This window comes from Bos indicus x Bos taurus, chromosome 10, assembly GCF_003369695.1.
Source record: "Bos indicus x Bos taurus breed Angus x Brahman F1 hybrid chromosome 10, Bos_hybrid_MaternalHap_v2.0, whole genome shotgun sequence".
NCBI lineage: Eukaryota > Metazoa > Chordata > Mammalia > Artiodactyla > Bovidae > Bos > Bos indicus x Bos taurus.
In genome coordinates this window covers 74,200,284-74,222,432 of record NC_040085.1, presented here as the reverse complement: position 1 = coordinate 74,222,432, position 22,149 = coordinate 74,200,284, and positions in this window count along the sequence as shown.

The following is a 22,149-nucleotide window of genomic DNA, read 5'->3' as shown; positions in this document are numbered from 1 at the left end:
CTACAAGGGAAGCCCGTGTCTTGTTCAGGAAATGGCTATTTGAATTGAGAGACCCAGAAGGCCCAGCCAGCCTGAAGGGCAGAGGCCTGGGACCCACAGTCGAGGCCTCATCTCTGGGGGACCAGCAGACCCTTGTAAAGAGGGTGGTATGAAAGGCTTCTGAATGGAGGGAAGACCTGGGATTTTCAGGGAGTTTGTCTGTTTTTTCTTGTCCCCATCCCTCTTTCATAGCCTTGGAACAGAGAAAGTCCAGCCTTTTACCATAAGGGTGAAGTGGGCCAGCAGCAGAATGGGCAGTCGTGGTGCAGACCCACCCCATGGACTGTGTGGGCAAGGGTGAGAACAGCATTTCCTGACATAGCTTGACACTGCACAGATAAAGGTCATGGGTGTAGGTTGAACATTGGTGGGGCTGATCAGGTGGAAGGTTATGGTAAGAGCACTAAAGTCTTCTCTTTCTTGGACTGTATTTTTTTTTTTCATTTGAAGCGAGTAAAGGGTGAGTTTTCACCCTTTGAAGATCGTGGCATCAGATGGCCTGAGTCCGTACCCTGGAAAGCTGGTTCCACTCCATTAGGGAGCCTACAAGCCCCATGCTTCTTCTTCTGGGAGAAATGAGGCCAGCGGGCTTCCCAAAGTGGGCAAGACCACATCTCTGCCTTATGGCATCTCCTTTCTGCTGCAGCTGGGGAACTTATGAAATTAGTTTTGTTATATAATATTAGAACAGCCTGCCACCTAGTAAGGTCTAGATGTTAGTCCCACAGTCATCTTTCTCAGCCTGGCGTTTCAGCTGGATGTAGGGATTTGCCCACATGGACACAGCTCCTGGCAGCCTCCCCCTGTTCTCAGAGTGTGGGAATCGGGCACTGGCCGGCATCCGAGGGTCAGCGCTACGGCGGGTCACAACGCAGAAGCCGAGGGAGCGGTCAGCGCAGAAAGGGCGCTGGAGATGAAAGCCGCCGTGTTTGGCTTTCCAAAGTGCCGCTGTGTTCCTCAAGGCCTGCCGCTTCCTCTGCCCTGCTGGGGTTTTTTTTTCTTCCCAGTTCCTCTCAGTGATATCTTAAGAGGCAAACTTCCAGCACTAACAGGAGGTCTTTTGTTCTCCTTTTCTCTTAGTGGACTTTAACCCAGTTACGACAGATGAGTCACTGTAAAAACAAACAAATAATAATACTCCATTTTCTTCAAGGCTCTTCCAGGCCTGCTGACAGCAGAGGGGGAACTTGACACTGCACTGGGGCCTGTGGGGCTTCTGCCCTCCCTGACCTTCTGGAGGCATAGCCCAGGAGAACCTTCCAGAACACTCTGGAGCCCAACACTGTGGAGCTGTTCAGTGAGGCTCTGGCTTGTTTAGAATTTCATCTGATTTGGGGTGGCCCAGGGGCTCTGAGGAATTCTGGTCTCAGCACGATCCTGGCTGGGAACTGTGCTCTGGCATCCGTCACAAACTCAATTCTGGACTTGCTTCCCCTTACACGTTAGTTTCATTATATGTGATATTTTTATATGTATTAGACACTCAGGGATTTTTATCAGGGGGTGCTTTGCAGTAGAATATCTTCTGCTCTATTGAGAGATTCCAGGGCGTGCTTAGTACACGAGTGCAGCCTGCATCCATTCAGTAAGTTTACCAGGCACTCAGGTAGACACCAGAGATGTACCCTCAGGGAGTGTTAGTGGCTTAGTTGTGTCCGACTCTTTGTGACCCCATGGACTATAGTCAGCCAGGCTCCTCTGTCCATGGGATCCTCCAGGTAAGAATACGGGAGTGGGTAGCGTTCCCTTCTCCAGGGGATCTCCCTGACCTAGAGATTGAACCTGGGTCTCTTGCATTGCAGGCAGATTTCTTTACCATCTGAGCCACTATGGAAGACTGACATGTAAATAAGTGAATGCAGTGACTTCTGATGAAGGTAAGAAGGGTGGGGTGGGGTAAGTCAGGGGATGATCATTTGCTCTGGGAATATTGAGAAAGTTGTCTGAGAGGAGATGGCATTTGAACCGAGTCTTGAATCCTGAGTGCGTGTTCATCAGATGCTCAGGGGAGAAGGGAGCAGATGTGACAGGCAGAGGGAGGGAGGGGTATAACCATGGGACTGAGACCCATGGTGAATTTGGACCTACCCTTGTACAAGCCCTTTCTAATCTTTGTCCAGGCCTGTTTGCCTGTTGTTTCAGTAGAGTTGGACCCTCCTTTTCCTGAGAAGGAGCTGTCCCGGGATGGATATGCCACTGGGTTCAGGACTCTGGTCTGAAGTGTCTTCTGGCTGCATTAAACATGATGGCTTGCTTTGGGTCACCAGCCCCTTGGGCAGGCTCACTGCCAAAGAGCAGCCATGGCTCCTGTTGGTGGAGGTGTATATGTCCTTCAGAAAGCTGTCATCCACAGTCACTGTGTCCTGACTCTTGGAGCTCAGATGCATAGTGAAACACAAGCATGTCTACAATGAAAACATCAGTTCAACTCTAAGAAAATTTCTGCTCATTTTCAACCCCAACTTACAAGTCTGCTTGACTGTGAAGAGCCCCAGGAGCCGCAGGTAGAGTGAGCAGCCCTCGTCTTTGTGCCCTGGGGCTTGTCCTTCTTACTTTGCTTTAGGCATTAATCATGTTGCTGTTTAGTCACTGAGTCGTGTCTGATGCTTTGTGACCCCAGGGACTGCAGCACATTAGACTTCCCCGTTCTTCTCTATCTCCCGGAGTTTGCTCAGGTTCACGTCCATTGAGTCAATGACGCAATCTAACCACCTCATCCTCTGCCGCCCTCTCCTCCTTTTGTAATTTCCCCATCTCCCTGAATGCCCTCCTCCTGTGCTATGAGCTCAGGGATGGTAGGTAATGCATGATATTTGGTTCATGTACATACAAGATGGTCAGTAAATGTTTGTTAAACAGACACAGGAATGAATGTGAGGTTTGGGTTGGTCTGTTTTGCATCATCTGACAATGATATCAACTGATATCACATTCATCAGCTTTGATAATGAGACAGTAGGGCCTCAGGATTTCCTACTGATAGCGCTATTTTGTGCACAAGTAGATCTCTCTTCCCCAGGAGCCACTTACACTGGAGAATTTAGATTTAAAATCACATGGAGCCCGCTATGGCACTCTCAGGGGCAAAGGGGATTCTCATCTATTTTTCCAAGCTGACTTCCTCACTTCAGCAAATCCCAGGAACTGAAACAGTGAGGATCTTCTGTTGAATCTGTTCTGTTTGGGCCCCCTGAAATCCAGTACTTTATATTTCTGTGTCTCCCCATCTTGTAATCTGGCAAGGATAAGATAGACTTCCCACTATCAGGGTTGATCTAGGTCCATCTCCTTTTATTTATTTATATATCTTCTAAGAAGTCTTATGGAGAGCCAGGGCAGAGGAAGCCTTATTCAATAAAGAAAGTGCTCCTCAGCTGGCCCTTCCTTCCGTGGTCTCTATTCTGCCATCTTCAGATGTCCCCAGGCAGTTAAGAGCAGATGACATGAAATGACTTCAGTGGTAAGGCTGAGTGGGTGTAGACACAGCCCGGCCTAGCCTCAGCTTATTTCTCCACTTTGGGAGAACTCAGGCCCCTGCCTCAGACTTCGTCTCTTGGGGTTGGATTATAGTTTTCAAAGAATAAATAAAAAATTCCAGGAACAAGCTCAGTCTCCATGACAGTAGCTGGCTAATTACTTCTGAGAAAATGGAAACCTTGGTCTCCTGATGTGCTCAGCGACAGGCACAAGAGGAATTTTCCAATACAATAGGGGATGAACTTTCCAAGGACAAGCTGACTGAGAAAAGCCATCCTCTGACTGCACCCGTAGCGGGACATGGCACCGCCGGGGTGGCAGACGGAGTTGGAAGCGGGAATGGTGGCCTGGAGGGCAGCAGCTCTCCCCTTCCCGTAACATCTGCCACTGACATGAATGGAGCCTCCAGGACAGCTGGGACACTTGTAGTGCTGACTCCTGTGGTGAGGAGGGAGACAGTCTAGCCCGTTTTGTTTAGATGAGGAGCCGCTAAAAGCTACACGGTGTTAGTTGCTCAGTCATGTCTGACTCTTCGTGACCCACTCCGGACTGTAGCCCACCAGGCTCCTCTGTCCACGGGATTCTCCAGGCAAGAATACTGGAACCGGTTGCCATTTCCTCCTCCAGGGGATCTCCCCAACCCAGGGGTCGAACCCAGGTCTCCTGCCTTACAGGCAGATTCTTTACCATCTGAGCCACTAGGGAAAACCAAATCTGTGGCAGAAATGGTGCGCGCTAAGGTCTGTCTCTCTTCATCAGTAGACTTCTCCACGCTCCAGCTGTTCCCTCCTGAGAACTCACTTCTTACCCCCTTCATCCACTCTCTGGGCACTCCTTCCTCTGTGTGAGACCCTGCCCTAGGAACTAGATACACCAAGCCAGATTGTCTCAGCCCCTCAGTTTTGTTCTCTCCATTTCCCTTCCTCATCCTTCCATGAAAGAAGCAGGGGTCACGGCTCTTCCAGCTCCTTCCCATGTCACTGTGACAGCAGGTTTTTAAAACTCTGAGGGATGGGATGCTGTAAAAAGTGCTGGGAGAAGAGATGATTCACTCTCCCATTTGAAAACCCATGGAGCAGCTGTTGAGGTTTGTAATTGTCCTCTGTAAGCCCCTGTATACATATTAAAAGATCCCTTGGAGAAGCTCATTCCTGATTAGGGGGAAAAAAAAAAGATTTGGGTATAATTAATTCCCAGTGTCAGATGGAAATGAAATCTTTCCAAAGCTGTTGCTGTCGTTACTGTCAGTGACTAATTCACCTTGGCACTGTTCAGGACATCAGCTACTCCAGCCCCCCTGCTCCAGGGTCTGTGGTGGGAAAGCCTGAGGCATCTGAATCTCCAAAATCAAATGCAGAATAGACATGGGATAAGAAACAGGAAACACATCTGTGGATCCCTGAGATAATAATTTTTTAAATACAATTCTTTCCCCCCTGATTTGGAATAATATGTATTCATGGGAGAAAATTTGAAAAACAGAGACAAATCCAAGAAAGAAAATAAAAGTCAAGCCAAATCTTAATACCCAGAGACAGCACTGTTAACATTTTTGTATGTATTCTTCCAGTTAAAAAATGTACACAATATTTTTTTCTTGCACAACTGCTACATTCTATGCATACTGCCTTATAATCCACTTTTTCCTTAATGATATGTTGTGAATATTTTCCCATGAGATTAAGCCTGCTTCTAGCCCATAATTCTATCGACTGTCTTCCATCATATAGATGGTCATTCAACTAATACCTCGTGGGTGAATATTTAGGTTGTGCCTAATATTTTTTGCTATTGTAGATAACAGTTTGTACCCACTCACGAGACTAACTCAGGCTGCCTCATTGTCCTAGACGTATATCACTTAGTTCTTCCTCAGCAGCCATCAGTCATGTGTGGGCCAGACAGACTCTGCCTCATGACTTCCCAACTCTTGCTCGGAAAACAAGGACAAGCAATCTACTCAAGACTGCGTAGCCCTGAGACTTCCCTCCATGCCACCGAAACACCCACCAATGTGAAAAGATAGCTGTGTTCAACTTATTTCTTCACAGATGCATTGTTTCAGATAAAACGGGCGCCCTTAACTGGCTCCTCTTTGACTTGATCGTCTTTTTGACAGGAGAGGGAGGGTGACTTTAATAGCTGTGGAAGCCTGTAATTAGAGGGTAGAGCAGTGAAGGCAACTGGGAGCACGAGTTCCGGACTGAACCGTCCATCGTTTGGAACCAGCGTCTATGTTTCGTATTTTCAGTGTTGCTGTTCTGCTCCATTAGAGTAGGTCACCGTGAGGGACTAGCACAAAGACCCAGGGCTCCCCGCGTGCCAAGGAGCTTATACTGTTCTTGGCCTGGCCAGAGGACAGCACTGAGCAGACTCCCAGCTGAAAATCTGGGGCAAAATCTAGGTCACTGGTTCTCAGTTCAGCTCAGCTTCGAGAAGCTCAAGCTTCCACGTGGGGGTGTGCCTTAGACACCTCCAGTCTCCGTGTCGCTGGTACTTCAGGCCAGAGGAGGCCAGAGGGGAAACAGGCTCCGAGGTGGAGAGGCAGGTGCTGCAGGCCTGACAGCTGGGTCTGGGTGGGAGGGGTCAGTGGTCACATCCCACACCATCACCCACTTCTCATCCCAACGGCCCCACGCACATCTTCAGTGGCCTTCAAATGACGAGAAGGAAGAAATTCTCATTTCAAGGCAAATTGTAAGACCCTCTTGCTATCCTCTGAGGTCCCGAGGCTTTCAGAAGAAGCCTGTAGGGGAAGACTCCAGGGCAAGAGAATGAGTTCAAGGGGAATGTCATGGGAAATCACAAGATGGTTGAAATGTGCAAAGAAGTATGAGAAATTAAAAGTAGGTGGGGCAAAAGGCTCACATGTGCCTGCATATGCACGCGCACACTGGCTCACTCACAGTTTAATGGGGCTTTGAGAGGAAATCGTAGTCTCCAGTGCATAGGAAAAGTCCTGGAGCCAGTTCTCTAAAGAGTGGGAGTGGGGAACTGGGCCAGTCACAAGATTCCCCTTAGGCTGCATGTCTGTCCCACCTCCAAAAGGCCATCCTTGCTCCTCAGCTGCTCCGCTCTGTCACCAGGCGCCCCTGCCCAGTCTGACAGTCCCACGTCCACAAACAAAGCCCCCCAGCGAGCCGCTCCTTTCCCAAGCTGCTGAGGGGTCTTCTGGGGATTGGAAAGGATTGTTTCTGGGCTGTTCCAGCCCTGGATGATGAGCTCAGCTGTCTCCTCTTCTAGGAAAGCAGGCAGGGCTTCTAGGAAGGATTTACTGCAACAGAATATGGCTGCTGTCCACCACCTCCCCCAGTCACCCCCGTCTTTCTTCCAAGCCAGAGGCTGAGGTTGGGGGAAGTTTATAGAGAGGATGCTGGGAAAAGATCAATAAGCCTGTCCTGAGTGATTGAGAAACTGTGGAAAGGCAGCAGGAACCTCTCTTCACGCCCAGAATTGGACATCAGTGGCGACACTGTAAATGCCAGCCCAGAGAAATGCGCCGCTTCCATCCAGCCCGGGTGCCAGGCACTTGCATCTTGGCCTCTGGTGATTAAGAAGGGAGAGCCCAATGCCCGTTTGTCCGCCTGTTCCACCAAGGTTGTGAAGTCCCTCTGTATCCCATCAGAGTTCATCTCTCCTCTCTTTGAAGCCTCCGTGGACAGGCTCTAACTGGTTCCTTTTACAGTTTTTTTCTATTGCTGAGACAACTTGGCCCCTACCCGGAGCCTCTGCCTGCCTCAGCCTCAAGTATCCAACGTGATCACAGGCTGATGGGAGCCTGAGAGCCAACCGTGGGCCAGGCCCTGTTCTAAGGGTGTCTCCTGTATTAACTCATTGAGTTCTCACAACAACTCTGTGAGACAGGCACTGCTATTATCCTCATTGTGCAAATGAGAATACTGAAATTGCCCCAGGTCATACCGTTGAAGAGTAGAAGGGTAAGGATTTAAACCTGGAAGCTGGGTTCTGGAGTCCTGTTCTTAAGGCCCCATTGAGGGCAGAATCAAATGGCCCTGGTTCTATCTGTTCAACTGCTAGTCCAGATGTGACCTGAGGCCTCAATCTGACCACAGGATTCTGTCTTGCTCCTGCGCTTGGGTCTCTGCTTTGGAGACCTCCGGGTATGCCCATCTCTCTAGGATATCTTAGGATGCCCTATTGTAACCATGCTCCATTTCAAGTTCCAAAATCCCACCCCAAGCTCATTCTGCTGGTCATGGCCATGGACCGTGCTGATACTCAGAGGATAAGATTGGTGTCTTACTCATCTCTGGGTCCCACACAGAGCCCCTGGTGCAGTGTTTAACTCACAAGAGGTGTTCAATTTATATTTGTGGAAGGAAATCAGTATAGAAATGCTCCGTACCTCAGTTTGCCCATCTGTACAATGAGATAATAGCAAATAGAGTTTTGTGACAATGAATTAAGTGAATCTATATAAAGCACATAAAACAGAATCTGGCACGTGGCAAGTACACAGCAAATGTGAAAGCGTTAGCTGCTCAGTCATGTCCAACTCTTTGCGACCCCGTGGACTATAGCCCGTGAGGCTCCTCTGTCCATGGAATTCTCCAGGCAAGAATACTGGGGTGGGTTGCCATTCTCTTCTCCAGGGCATCGTCCCGACTGAGGGATTGAACCTGAGTCTCCTGCATTGAAAGTGGATTCTTTACCACTGAGCCACCAGGGAAGCCCATTCTGTAAATGTAAGCAGTTGCTATTTTCCATGTAGATATTGTCACTCCTCTATAGAGGTGGATGAGCAGCCTGGTAAAGACTGTGGGCTCTGGGTCAGGAGCTGGGAGTCTAATCCTGGCTCTGCCACTTCTCAGATCCATGATCATTGGCAATTGACCTAACTTTTCAATATTTGTTTTCTCATTTGAAAAATGACATAACAATACTTGTACCCCATAGGTACCTCACAGAATTAAATGACATAAATATATGCTAAATGCTTGGCATAGAGAAAGATCTCCCTGAATGACAGTCAAAAAATTATTAGTATTACTACCGTGGTTCTTTGAAAACTGGGGTGCATATATTTGAAGCACGAGGGTCACTTAGTTCTCTCCTTGCAACAGAGACCTACCTTGGATATTCCAGAAAGACCTGCTTGCTCCTTTCTCCCTTCCCTTGAACACCCCATCCTTACTGCATCATTACCCTCACATATATGGTGGAATAAAGGCCTGGGGGTTCTGCTGTTCCCTTATCAAACATGAAAGCAGGGCCTCCTAAGGCAGGAAGGGGGATTGGTTTTTTTGTATTTTTAAGGACTTATTTGTTTATTTATGGCTATGCTGGGTCTTCGTTGCCTTCTCTGGTTGTGGTGGGTTGTGGCTACTCTCTAGTTGCCATGCACAGCCTTCTCACTGTGGTGGCTTCTCTTGCTGTGGAGCACAGGCTCTAGAATGCATGGGCTTCAGTTGTTGCAGCACGTGGGCTCTCGAGTGCTGGCTTAATTGTGGCACATGGGCTTAGCTGCTCCAGATGTGTGGGATCCTCCCAGACCAGGGATCAAACCCCTGTCCCCTGCATTGGCAAGTGGATTCTTAACCACTAGACTGCCAGGAAAGCCTGGAGGTTTGGTTCTTTTTTTCTTTTTTTTTTTTGGAGGTTTGGTTCTTGAAGAATGAGGAAAGCATCCATTTCCTCACTCCTGGGATAGAAGAGACACGACATCACAGCTGTCCAGAAAGAAGGGCTCGGCCAGGTCCCTCTGGGAAGGAGACCTCCAGAGAACACGGAGGGTGGGCTTTCTCTGACCGTCTGGAGGTCACTTGCCACCTGTATCTTGTCTGGCTCCACACAGTTCTAGTTTTCCAGGCTTCATTCCTCTGGTGGGATCCCCTAGTGACAGGAGAAAAAGGGAAGTGACCAGAGGGCTATGCTGGGTATCTGGCTGGCCAGACAGTCCCACTTCCCCAGGGCTCAGCATTCCCAATCCAATGGCCCTTGGAGATCCCCAAAGATCTTCCTGGGCAGAGCCAGAGCCTCACATGGATGCAGGTACCCAGTGTTCCTCAGCGACAAGGAGAGAGATGCTGTTGCAGACATTTGATTTGGGGGACCCTGGAGAGCAGCAGAAATGAAACAAGCCACCCCCTCTCCCCCACTCACCTCCCCCACCATTCACATACACACAGCTAGGCAAACACTCAGGGAAGGACGGCTTCAGACTAACGGGGCTGTTGATGTTGAATTGATTTTGAACCATCAGCAGGATCTCTGGTTATGACATTACCATAGAGTTGTTTCTGGAGATATGTCTACATTGGAGAGGAATTCTGAAGGGTCATATGAATGGAAAAGCCAAGGAGCCAGCTCCCATCTCCCTCTTCATTGGTGAATATGTGTGACAGGGAAGCAAACGGCAGGGGGCATCCACAGGACCCTGCTGGAAGCATGTGGCTGCCGTTCTGCATGCCCAGCTCAGTAGAGCTGCGTGGGGGACCGTCACCCCTCACCCCTGCTTCCAGGGCTTCCTCCTTCCTCCTCTCCCCGCAGCCCTCATGTGCGTGTCAGCCTGTTATTGAAGCCCAAGCTCACCCCTCTGTGGCTGACTTCCCTGAGCAGCCTCCCTTAATCCACTGTGGGGAGGGTGTCACGACTCAGCCTCCAAAACATGAAGAAATAGGAACCAGGGTTTTAACTTGTGTCAATAGGAAGGTGAGAAGAGAATGGCGATGTATGTAATGTATACGGTGACAGGACCACAGTGGAGAGAGGAGGGGAGGCTGGCTGGCTGGCTCTTCTCAAGTGGAGCAGTCACCAAGTAAGGACTTCATGAGGCTGAGCTCAGGCCCCTGTCATTGTCCTTCTGAAAAGGCCCTTCATGTAAGGGCGTTGAAGATGGGACATCCTGATGACTCCCCCTCCCCCACGGTCAGCAGAAGATGGCTCACGAGAGCGGTCCTTGATGGTTAGCTCAGCTCTAAACATGTCCTGAGAGGTGAGTCAGTATATCAGACACTCAGGTAGAAAGGCTGCAGGGACCTGGAGGAATTAACGTTGGATGCACTTCTTTGGGCCTTCCCAGGGAGCTCAATGGTAAAGAATCTGCCTGCAATGCGGCAGACCTGGGTTCAGTCCCTGGGTCAGGAAGATCCCCTGGAGGACTGCATGGTAACCCACTCCAGTATTCTTGCCTAGAGAATCCCATGGACAGAGGAGCCTGGCGGGTTACAGTCCATGGGGTTTTGTAGAGTCAGAGATGACTGGAGCAACTGAGCACGCACACACGCACTTCTTAGGCAATGGGCAACCAGGTGAGGCAGCAGGTGGTGTCAACATTCAGCACTCCGCGTAGATCTGTCCACACCCGTGGTAGGAGCCCAGAGGAGGAATCCAGCTCTGCACCGCAGTCTTGGGAGGAGATCAAGGGTTCTGAGCCCTAGGGGCCTTCGACACAGACCAGCCTTTGGTGGAGCACCTGCAGTCTCCAGGCTTTCTTTGCTCTGGGAACCAGACTCAAGGCAAGTGACCCCAAGCCCTATAGGGCCAGTGGGTGGGAACACCCTGTAATGGTGGCAAGCCAGGTGGAATTATAGGTGTTGACGTGAAGAGTGGCCAGACTGGTTTCAAGCTTGTCACGTACCCGTGGAAAACTGGCTCCATTTTTTAACAGCTGTCACCTTGGCCCCACCTGAGCCTGGGCAGACCGGCTGGCCAGGCAGTTTGATGAGATACGGGGTCACTGTATTCTTAGCTTTCCCTCCATCAGATGGCAAAACCTTCCCAGACCCACAGAGCCGGACAGACACGCGGCTCTTCACGTCTCACTGGAGGGACAGGCCAGAGCCCGAGGCCAGCACAAGCTTTCAGAATCAGCAGTTGGGAAGATGTGCTAATCAGCGGCCCTGGGGTGATCCATGTGGGGACACAGAGGGGATAAATGTGAGGTGCTGGTGGAGGCAGGGAGGGAAGTTTTGAATTGGGGTTCAGTCTGAAGTGAAAATAAATGTCAGCGCAACGTTGACAAATGCACACCGGCAGCACAGATCTGCCTGCCTATGGAGTGTGTGTGGGGGTGGGGGGCGGAGGGGAGGTGTATGGGTGTCACTTGAAAAGCTAAGTAAAAGGGAACACATGAAAAACAAAAAAAAATAGTCCTTTCTATCCCTGTAACCATTAGAAAGAAAATGAAGTCCAAATTGCGTTCAGGGCTGCTGGGACAGAGGAAGAGAAGCAAGAATGGAAAAAACAGGCCATAAAGATGCCAGGGCTGCTTAAGCAGAAACATCTGTTGAAGTCATAAGACTCGGGGGCCTGGTCAGGCTTCTAACAAACCCAGGAAGAGGAGAGTCTGTGCTGGATCAGGACGAGCCCCGTCCGCCCCGTGCAGGGCCCCTGGGGCCAGCATACGTGCAGCGGAGATACCTTCTCGAGGGCTCAGCCCCGGCCTGGCTTCCAGCAGGAGAGGAAACAGGGGGAGAGGGCGGGAGAGCCGTCCCCAGGTTAGGAGGGGCCTGCGACAGTCGTGGGGGCAGGGACGTGACAGCAGTTTTGAGAGTATATTGATTTCAAGCTTTAAACTCGTTGAGGTTGCCTGGCGAGCCACAAGTCTCAACTTCTGTGTGAAAGAAAGAAATATGACGGTAGGGGAGGGAAGGGTCAGTTGCTGACCTGTACAGGAGCCAGAAGGCTGGCTTTGCTGTTTGCAAATGGAGGCCACTCTCTTATTTGTGATTTTTGCCCGGGGCCAACTGTCTGAGGCCTACCTCTTCCAACAACCCACAGAAAGGGCAGCTAGCACGTACTGACCATATATATCCCTCTCTGGACCATGTTCTTTATCAGTATCACCTCATTTAATCCCTCAGCAATCCCATCATCCCTGGAATGGGTAAAGACTTGTCTGGCATCTTTGGGGCATTTCTTTGACTTAATATTTTCATCTTAGGAGGAAACTGAGGCTTAGAAAGGTTAAATGACTCATCCAGGTCATCAGCCAGCACATTCCAGGGAATACCTGGGGACTGTCCTTCTCTCTTCTCCCTGAAACTAAAGTGAAAAGTAACTTCAGCCAAGCATTACTGGGGAAGCAGTTCTGTGAGCCCAGCATTCAGAAAGACCTCGAGCTCCCTGTAGACCCCATTACATTATCCTGGGAAAGTGGGGGGAAATACTGCTACAGAAACATCAAGATAGGACATAGGGGAGTGGGTCGACCCCCTCAACCATATGGGAATCCTATAGTGTCTCAAGGAAACACAGAGATGATAAAAGAAATGAAACCCAGACTCTGTACTACTTGCTCGTGGGAAATGGTTGAAGTGCTGTTCATAAGGTTCCATTGCCAAGGTCAGAGGCGGTGTCTTCTCTTCCTAGAAGCCCCAGCTCTCAGCCTGGCCCTGCCTGGCCACATACTCCAGCTCCTACACCCACAGCATCCATCCCACCACGAGGGCACTCATGTCCTAGTTTCACTTATGGGGAAACTGGAGATGAAAGGCTATGACTATTGGCTTCAGGATTCATGATTGGAGGTCTATAGATCCTCTCTAGAAAATGCAAAAGTGAAATAACAGCAAGAGGTCTGGCTGAATCCCAGCCTCCTGGGTAGCTGGCCTGGGGAAGCCAAGGATATTATTATTGTTCTCCGAGCAAGCAATTCTGTGCTGCTACCATTTACTAGGGGCTTCCCTGGTGGCTCAGTGGTAAAGAACCCGCCTGCCAATGCAGGAGACACAGGTTCGATCCCTGGGTCAGGAAGATCCCCTGGAGAAGGAAATGGCAACCCACTCCAGTATCCTTGCCTGGAAATTCCATGGACAGAGGAGCCTGGAGGGTTACAGTACATAAGGTCACACGTTGAACGTGACTGAGTGACTAAACAGCAAACAACAACGATTTACTAGGGTTGGAGCCTACTGGTGCCAAGCCCCATGTCACGTCAGTCAAACCTTTAGGATAGACTACAGCATTTCTGCTTTCAAATGAGGAAACTGAAGCTCAGAGAGAGGGTTTCACTTACCTAATGTCACACAGTTACCGACTGGCAGATCTGGACTAGAATCCGTGGGGTCAGAGATGGAAGCACCCCATGTCCCTTCCTGTGCACCAATGTGTCTCAGACTCAAGTGTGCCTTGGATCCGCTGGCCATCTCGTTAAAACATATTTCCTGATTCAGCAGGGGCCTAAGATTCTGCCCCTGTAGCCAGCTACTGCTGATGGCCATGCTGCAGGCCCCTGGATCACATGTGAGGAGCAAGGATCTTCATCCCCCTGCCTTCTTTAATTCATACTTATCTGTGCCCTTGGGGCTGGCATGTCCTGGCCTCTTTGATACAACTTTGCCACCAGAATGCACCCAAAAACCACCCATGTGTCCCAGTTAGCTACGCTTAATTACTGTTAATCATCTCACTCCTCCTTGCTCCTTGGGTGACTGCCGAAAACCTAACATCATCTCCGGGTGAGGAAGACTGGCAGGGTCTGCTTGAGAGAGCCACAGAGGGGATGGTGGCAGGGAGTAGTCGCTCCCCAGGGCCAGGATAAGACTTTGATACGATCCTGTATCTCAGGGGAAATCGACGTGATGATATCTCCCCCGGTTGGTCTCTCCCACGAGCTGACAGGAATTTCCTGCTCAGACTAGCAGAGGAACTCGGGGTTTGCTCCTCCAGGGCCAATCTTGGTGGGAAAAAGAACACAAGCAAGAAGGCAGAAGTGGCTTTTGTCTGAGCCGCATGCCTCGGGTTCATGGTTCTGCTCCATTTGTAGCCAGGAGGACCTTCTCTGGCTTTTTCGCCCCGGCCTCCAGGGCTGGCTCTGAGTACAGACCTTTCAGGAGGGCTGGGGTGACCTGCATTCCACAGAAAGGAGGGGCTGGGAGAGGCTGGGGCTCAGGTCTGCTCAGGAGCACAAAGACAGGCTAGAAAGACAACCCAGAAATCCCAGACCCTGCAGTCTATCTGCCGACAACTCTCCTTTCAACAGGTGTTACCGAGGGCCACACACAGGTGCTTGGCTGGCACAGGTGTGTAGCAGAGACCAGGGGTCCCTGCCTGTAGCCCCATGGAGCCCACAGCTAGAGGGAGCTGATCTTTAAGTAGAGAAATGGAGTTGCATGGAGAAAATGCCAAGTGTCTGCGATGCTGGGGTTACAGGTTCTGAGTCTACAATTCCTCCCAGGCCATGTTGATCACCCAGCCCAGCTCTCTTCTCTCCAAGGTGAGACGGCCACCTCGTTGGGTAGACTTGCCCACTCTCACACTGACTTGCAAACATGGACCTCCCTTTCTTCCCTGGCCAGCCTCCCTGACACCACCCTTTTAGAACCCACTGGACATCTTGGTGAAAACCAGAGACACACATGGGCTTGTGCTTCCATGGGCATCTGGAACTTATCAGCACAATGACTGGCCAGGTTGTTCCTTGGGAACTCTGCAAACGTTTGCCCTGATCAAGAATAAATGTATGTGCGGAGGGGAAAGGTCAGGTCAGACAGGGAGGAGATGAGAGTTAAGGCTGGGTGTGCAAAGTGGAGGAGGGACTGAAACTGAGGTGCTGCTGCAGCCTGGTTATCCCAAACTCATTACCACCCAGCCTCCAACTGCCCCCCGGGTCAATCATCACCCTTAGAGCAGGAAGATTGAGGCTCTGTCTCTCCACAACAGCCTGAGAGTTGGACTTCAATCTCCCCCATAATTCTCTTCTCTTTTCCAGCCTAGGAGGTGCAGGCTGAGGGGAGGGGGTTTGGAGGAAGGCTGATCGCAGCAGATTCACTATTCAAGGAAAGGCGTCATGCGCTGAGGACGCTTTGCAGGGAGTGAGGGGATCTGCCGCGGATGGGCCGTTGTCTTGGAGACGCTAATGAAAAGCAGGCCTCGGAGAGGTCCCAGAACCCCCGTGGGCTGAGTTATCTCCCCCTTCTGCTGCTCCCCTCGCCTCCCCACCACCAGCCTCAGATCAAACTCTCCGAATATTTATAAAACCTCTACCAGAAAACAGAGAAAGCTAGCCACCCAGCCAGGCGTCTGCCCACGGCCTTCCGGAGCTGCTTGGGTGTCACTCTCTGACGACGTGGCTCATTATTCTATCTTTCTTCCTTGCAGTGAGCAGGGCAGCTAGAGCAGAAGGGAGAAAAGAAAAATGCTTGTTTTGCCCTGTTCCGGCTGGTTTTGAATGGGGTGATTGGCTTGGAGTTTAGGGGCCTTATTTTGGGCAGGTCATCCTTGCCCCGCCACTCCCGGATCTTCTGCCCCTAGTCTGTTCTCCCCTTGCTCCCCGCCCTCTGTGAAAGCTGGGCCCCTCCACTCAGGCCCTCCTTGGCTGTGTACTCAGTGCCCGTCCTGGCTGTGGCCCGCCAGCCTCTTGCCTTCTCGTCTCTCCCTGTGAAAGACAGAGGAGAGGCTTGCTAAGATGCGCTCTGGTCTTCCAAAATGAAAATATAAGGGATTATGGGGATTGGCAGCAGGAGAAGCTGGCCTTCTGCCATGGTGGAGTAGGAATTGGGCTTATTCTTTTTGAATTAAAGGGGATACAGCAGGAAATCAGAGCTGGTCTGAGAAAATCCAAGGGACCTCTGGTAATCACATTTTTTTTTTTTTTTTGGCTGGGTGGTTATTAAAATGGATAGCAAGGAACTTGAAATACATGGGGTCTACTGGTGGGCTGCAGGTCTGGGCTCTGTCCTGCTGGTAAAGGGGAGGCACCATGTGCCCAACTGATCAGTACATCATGTGATTGCCCTGCATGACAGCCCCAGCTTGTGGGTGACACAAAATTCCATGTAGAGGGGCAGCAAGGGGATGTGGGGAAGTCCTGCATTAGGTTAAGAGAGCTGACTGTAGTTTTAGTGTCATTTCAAGAGTTTCAGCCTGGGTAAGTTACAGAACCTGTTTTTCTTGATTTCCTCATCTTCAAAAAGCGAGGGTTGGATGAGATGGTCTTTAGGGTCTCTTCTAGTCCTGTTAGTTAGTCCATAGTAACATCGAATGGTATAAAGTGCTACATGAATATAATTCACGGGCCAAATGTGGGGTCCAGGTGGTAAACCATGCAGGTGAGAAATCAGGAGGATTAATGGAAGTATTGGGAAGCTTTCATGGAGGTGAAATTTAAAGTGTACCTTGAAGAATGAAAGGGATTTGGACAGGAGAAAGTTGATGAGCTGGGGGCAGATGAGCAGTTGTTGGGAGCAGGGGAGGAGGTGAGCTGGCTGGAGTCAAAGTAGATGTTGAGAAACACTAGAAGGTAAGGCTTGATGAAGATGGGCAGTCCAGGCAGTGGGGAGCAGCGAGAGTGCAGGAGAGGAGAGTGGAGGCTTGCTCTCAGCAGTGTGACAGCTCCTGCTTCTCTTGTCGGTGAACCTACTCTGAGTGATGCCACCCACACCCCAGCAGTGGGAGGCGAGAGACATCAGGGTCCGTGATTGGAGGTCAGGGCCCTCAACCATCGGCTCACGCGGCCCCAAGGAGGCTTGAGTTCTGGCTGAGGGATCTGACTCTTCAGAGACACTTCCTTTTGTCACCTTTCTGCCAAGGAGGCCAGCCAAGTGGCACAGGCTGGTGAGGATTAGAGTCAGGGAGTGAGAGAAGAGAAAAACAAGTTCCCTACTGTGTCAGGAGCGTGAGACGGTGACACCTGAATGACCCCGAGGCACGAGGTGTCGGACAGATGCCCAGTCTGGGACAGGGAGATGCCTGAGCGCACTGAGGACTCTTCTAGGAAATCTGGAGGCTCTTCCTCATTGACTACCTTCCCCCTCAGTGGGCACCCCTATCCAGGGACAAGAGTGGCCCTTGCGGTGGCCCACAAGTTAGGGGTCTTCTTGCTCTCCTCCAGCCACAGTCCAGCAGCCATGAGCCAGGAGTCCATGTGGGTAAAGGGACACTTCCCCCCAAACCCACACATGCTCTGCTCCAGACCTAGCTTCAAGTACTCAGACCCTGGAGTTTCCTGCTCAATTCCCTGAGCTTAATCCCAAGGTCAGTGCAGATCTCTAACCTATGCCTGACTTGCCAACAAGAGTAGACTGTGCTACGGTATGCATACCTATGACCCTCAGCGGTGACCAAGTGGTGGGCTTTGGGTGGTGTGTGTGTGTGTGTGGACCTGGAGCTTGAACATGTGAGCTGAGTGTACAAACATGTGCACTCAAGACCCTACCAGACGGAGCCAAGCTATGAAGCCAGCCCTCTGCTTAGGCCACCATAATACAGTAGGGAACTCCAAGGAGTCCACAAATTCTAAATTCAAACTTGGCCTTCAGGATGTCATGAAGGTGTATTTGTCAAGGGTAAGAGGAGAGAACATGATATTTAATAGTTTGTTAGCTTGATTTGTACTTTCCTATATTTAGACGTGTGGGAGCAGGCCTCTGTTGTATTCATGGCTGGATTCCAAATGTTAGAGGATGAGTCTAAGTTTCCTACCAATTTTACAGTCCTTCCTTCAACTTGCAAGGCTATTAAGGATCACCTAGTCTCGGATGAGCTCATCCCCTCCTGGCAGACCTGCAGGTACCCTAGGCAAGCTTATGGGCAAACCCAATGGAGGCCAGGCCTCGGTGAATCGCCCCTCTCCCTGCAGTCAGTCTCAGAAGGCACAACGACACGGAGTCCAGGCCCGCAGAGAGTCTACCAGGTATGTCACTCTGGCCTTGACCACGTATTGATCGTAGGGATCCTGTGTGAGAATGCAGGGTCTGCCTTACTGGGAGGCAAACTCGGCCCCTGAGTAATTTTGAGGGAACCTGGAGGATCTCCTTAGCTTCCCCCATGTTCTGTGTCTCCACCAGTGAGGCCTGAAATTTCTATATAAGCACCAAGGCCTCTCAGTCCCTTCTGTCTCTTACTCTGTGCCTTTGCACAGATCGTCTGTTATACTCTGAATGTCCTTCTTCCACCCCATCCTAAAGACAGACTGTTCAATACAGAATTGCCTGTGAACCCAGTCAGAAGACATCCATCCCTTCTCCTCCAAAAAACCACACTGTCATTGCAATTACTATTGGAAAAGTAGTTAATGCCCATGGAAAAGATTACATATCCTCCAGCAGGGTAGAAAGTCAAACGCAGAGGCTCCCTCACCTTACTGAGGCTCAGATGCCTGTCTGCAGAGATGACCATGGAAACACGGTGGTTGTGTCCCATGCAGAACTTTCTGTGTGTGTCTAAGGCTAGACTCTCTTAGCATTCCCATCTGTTACTGGAGAGCTCCAAGGGAAGGGGATCAGAGATGAGAGCACAATCATGCCTAGAAAGAACCTTGGAGAAATGGATCTGGTTAGAAGAGTCCGAAGGAGGTAAAGGACCTTGAGAAGAAAGCAGAGATATCAGCGGCGGAGAAGCACAGTCACAGGGCAAGCAACATGGATGCCACGAGAGGAGATAGTGGGAGGCGCATGTCAGGGGCAGCGAGGGGCTTGAGAAGGCGAGAACCAAGAATATAATCAGCAAGCGTGATCGAGGTGGCCCTTTGGGAGAAGCAGGGATAGAAAACAAGCCCAAGTGTTTAACAGCGCCTTCTCCGGGCTGGTCACTGTGCTTCCTGAGTATTAAGTCATTTCATCCTGACTCGAGTCCCCATTTGCTGATGGAAACAGACGGGCAGAGTGCTAAGTATTCCAAGGTCACACAGCTAGGACAAGGCAGGGATGGGGATTTGAGCCTGGGAGAGCAACGTGTGCTGGTTACTACCCTCCAGTCAGACCACAGTGGGTCTATGAGCAGGACATGAGGGTGGGGGATAGAGGGGTGGGGCCTCTGCCATGTCTGGAACTTTCCACAAGGTGTCCATGTCCACCACCTTCCAGAACATTGAGGGGGCTGAGGATGGAGAGACGATGAATTTAAAGGGGGAAATGAGAGGGTCCCAGAGCTCAGGCCCTGTTTTGTCCTGGGATAGGGGGAGCCAGCTGAGGCCTCAGGGAGGGCAGGGCTCGCAGCTGCTCTGCAGGAAATCAGTGCCTCCCAGGTGGTACCTTCCGGAAACCCCTTCAAAGCTTCACGCTGGCCCTACTGGGCCCTTTCCCTCTCTCCTGCTTCTGCTCCCTGTGGCCACCCTTCCCTGGCCACCTCCTCTTCCCGGGTATATTATCTGAACAAGGCACTTCACAGATCCCGGTGCCCTTGACTTTGGGGAGCACAATGCCATGAGCAGTTTCTTCTTCGCATTTTCTTTTTTCATTTCTTTCATGCATCCATGTATAAATTGAGATCATGTTGATTTGTAACATTATATAAGTCAGGTGTGTACAACAAGCATTTTCTTTCCTCTCTCCCCTGATGGATGGCCAGCCAGCTCCATTGGAAGGGATGTGTGTGGGGAACAGAAACTGGGGTCAAGAGTTGTGTCCCATGCTGCAGGCCCAGATCTATCCAGGCTGACTGGGGTGTGGCTGGTATGTTTAGAAACCATGCAGATAGGGTTGTCAGATAAAATAGAGAACACCAAATGCAACTGGGGTTTCAGAAAACAAGGAAATGATTTTTCAGCATACGTATATGCCCAATACTATACGGAACATGCTTTTAAACTAAAAAGTCATTCACTATTTACCTGAAATTCAAATTTTAATGGGCCTTCTCTATTTTCATTGGCCAAATCTGGCAATGCTACCCTGAAACAGAAACCCGCAGCTTGGCTCCCGGGACTCAGTTAAAGAGAAGCTCAGGCAGGTGTCGAGCCTTTGATCTAGTGGACCTGCTTATGGCCTTGTGCTCCTTGGATAAGAGAAATCTCTGAGTTATCTTGTTTTGTTGTCTGAGAAGCTTAAGTGCCAAGTTAAGAGGTCCCTCCTCTGGCCCACTCTGGCAGGGGGCCTATGTCTCCATGGGCGGTAGCCAGAGTGAGGCAGAGGGGTAGCTTGGCACTTTGGAAGCAGCTGGACAAAGATCCTGAAGCAGATTAGGGGCTGCTTCCTTGCAGGAGAGGCTCTGAAGGATCTGCCTTAAGATCCTTGTGTTTTTGCGGCAAGCGAGGAAGCGAGGCCAGGTGTACGAAGGGCAAGTGGGGGCGGTCCCGCTGGAGGGAAGCTAAGCCTGCAACCCAGATCACTGACTATCCCAGTACTTCCCAAGAGTTAGGTCTGGGGTAGGGTGACACATAAATGTATTAGTTATTCCTCCAGCGCACTCTCCTCTCCTCCTGTCTCTGATCACCCTTTGATCCGTCATGTGTTGGAAGGTACGTGCGTTGGGTACAGTGTCTAAATCCAGACTATTTTCTCTGAACACCTTTCTGGATTTTGGTCCTGTGACCTACTCCTTCCATCCTGACCTTGGCAGTTCATCATCCACGACTTTTCCCTATAATTTGATATAATCTTCAGGGAGAGAGGTTATCAAAAGACATTCAAAACCTGGGGCTCAGATGTGATGGTTTGTTTTTAGCTAATTGTGTATCAGGTCATGTAGGAGTGGGGCTGGCACATTCTGAAACCCCCATGAAGGCTGCCATGTCACACTCTCTCTGAGGGCACACTGCTTTGTTCATTTTTGCTTTCTCGGCTTTCACTTCCATTAGCGACGAGTTTCAACAGCTGTGGCAGCATTCTGCTGCAAGGGCAGCAGTGTGTCCGACTACGTGCTGATGACACACCCCACCCCACAGCATCAGGAGGCTCAGTGAGCTTGTTAGGAGTTTGCCTGATGAGAATGACCCACTGGACCAGCTTGAAATCCCACAAAGCAAAACAAATTCCACACCCAACATTCCCTCAGCTTTGATCCTACCCCCGAGGACAAATCATTCATTCATTCACTTATTAAATACTTAATGGAGCACTCACTACATGGATGGCTTCCCTGGGGGCTCAGACAGTAAAGCATCTGTCTACAATGCAGGAGAACTGAGTTCGATCCCTGGGTTGGGAAGATCTACTGGAGAAAGAAATGGCAATCTATTCCAGTACTATTGCCTGGAAAAACCCATGGACAGAGGAGCCTGGTAGGCTACAGTCCATGGGGTTGCAAAGAGTTGGACACGACTGAGCGACTTCACTTCAATTTACTCCACTTCACTTCACTACATGGAAGGCATTATTCAAAGTGTTGGGGATATAGGTTTGGAGAAAATAGACAAAGTCCGTATTTGTGTGTGTGCATGTGTTGAGGGGGAGATGACTAATAAACAAACACCATCTATCTGGTGACAGTAGTGTTAGAGAGAAAAATAAAGCAGTGAGGGGTGACAAGGCTGCTCTTCTCTGGAGGGAGGTGACAAACCCTTTTCTGAAAAGCTGATAATTTGGAAACCTGAAATGAGGAGCTAGCTACAAAGATCTAGGGGATAAAGCATTCCAGACGGAGGGATCAGCAAGGAGAGGGGCCTGAGGTGGAATCAAGCCCATCACGCAGGAGGAAGGACACAGAGGCCAGTGTGCAGGGCAGAGAATGAAGGCAAGAAGAGGCAGGGGAGGAGTAGAGCCGGCCACCAGGCAGGCCCTGCAGGCCACCATAAGCACACTGGCCTTTACTCTCAGTGAGGCTGGAAGGCCCGGAACACTTTGAGCAGAGATGTGACATGATCGGTTTGTGTTTTCAAAACAATCGTTCTGGCTGTGGTGATGAGAATAGTTTGAAGGGAGGCATGGGAGGCTGGAAGCAGAGACCAGCTGGAGGCTTTTGCAATAATCTAGGCAAGAGATGATGGTCACTTTGACCAGCAAAGGAGCAATC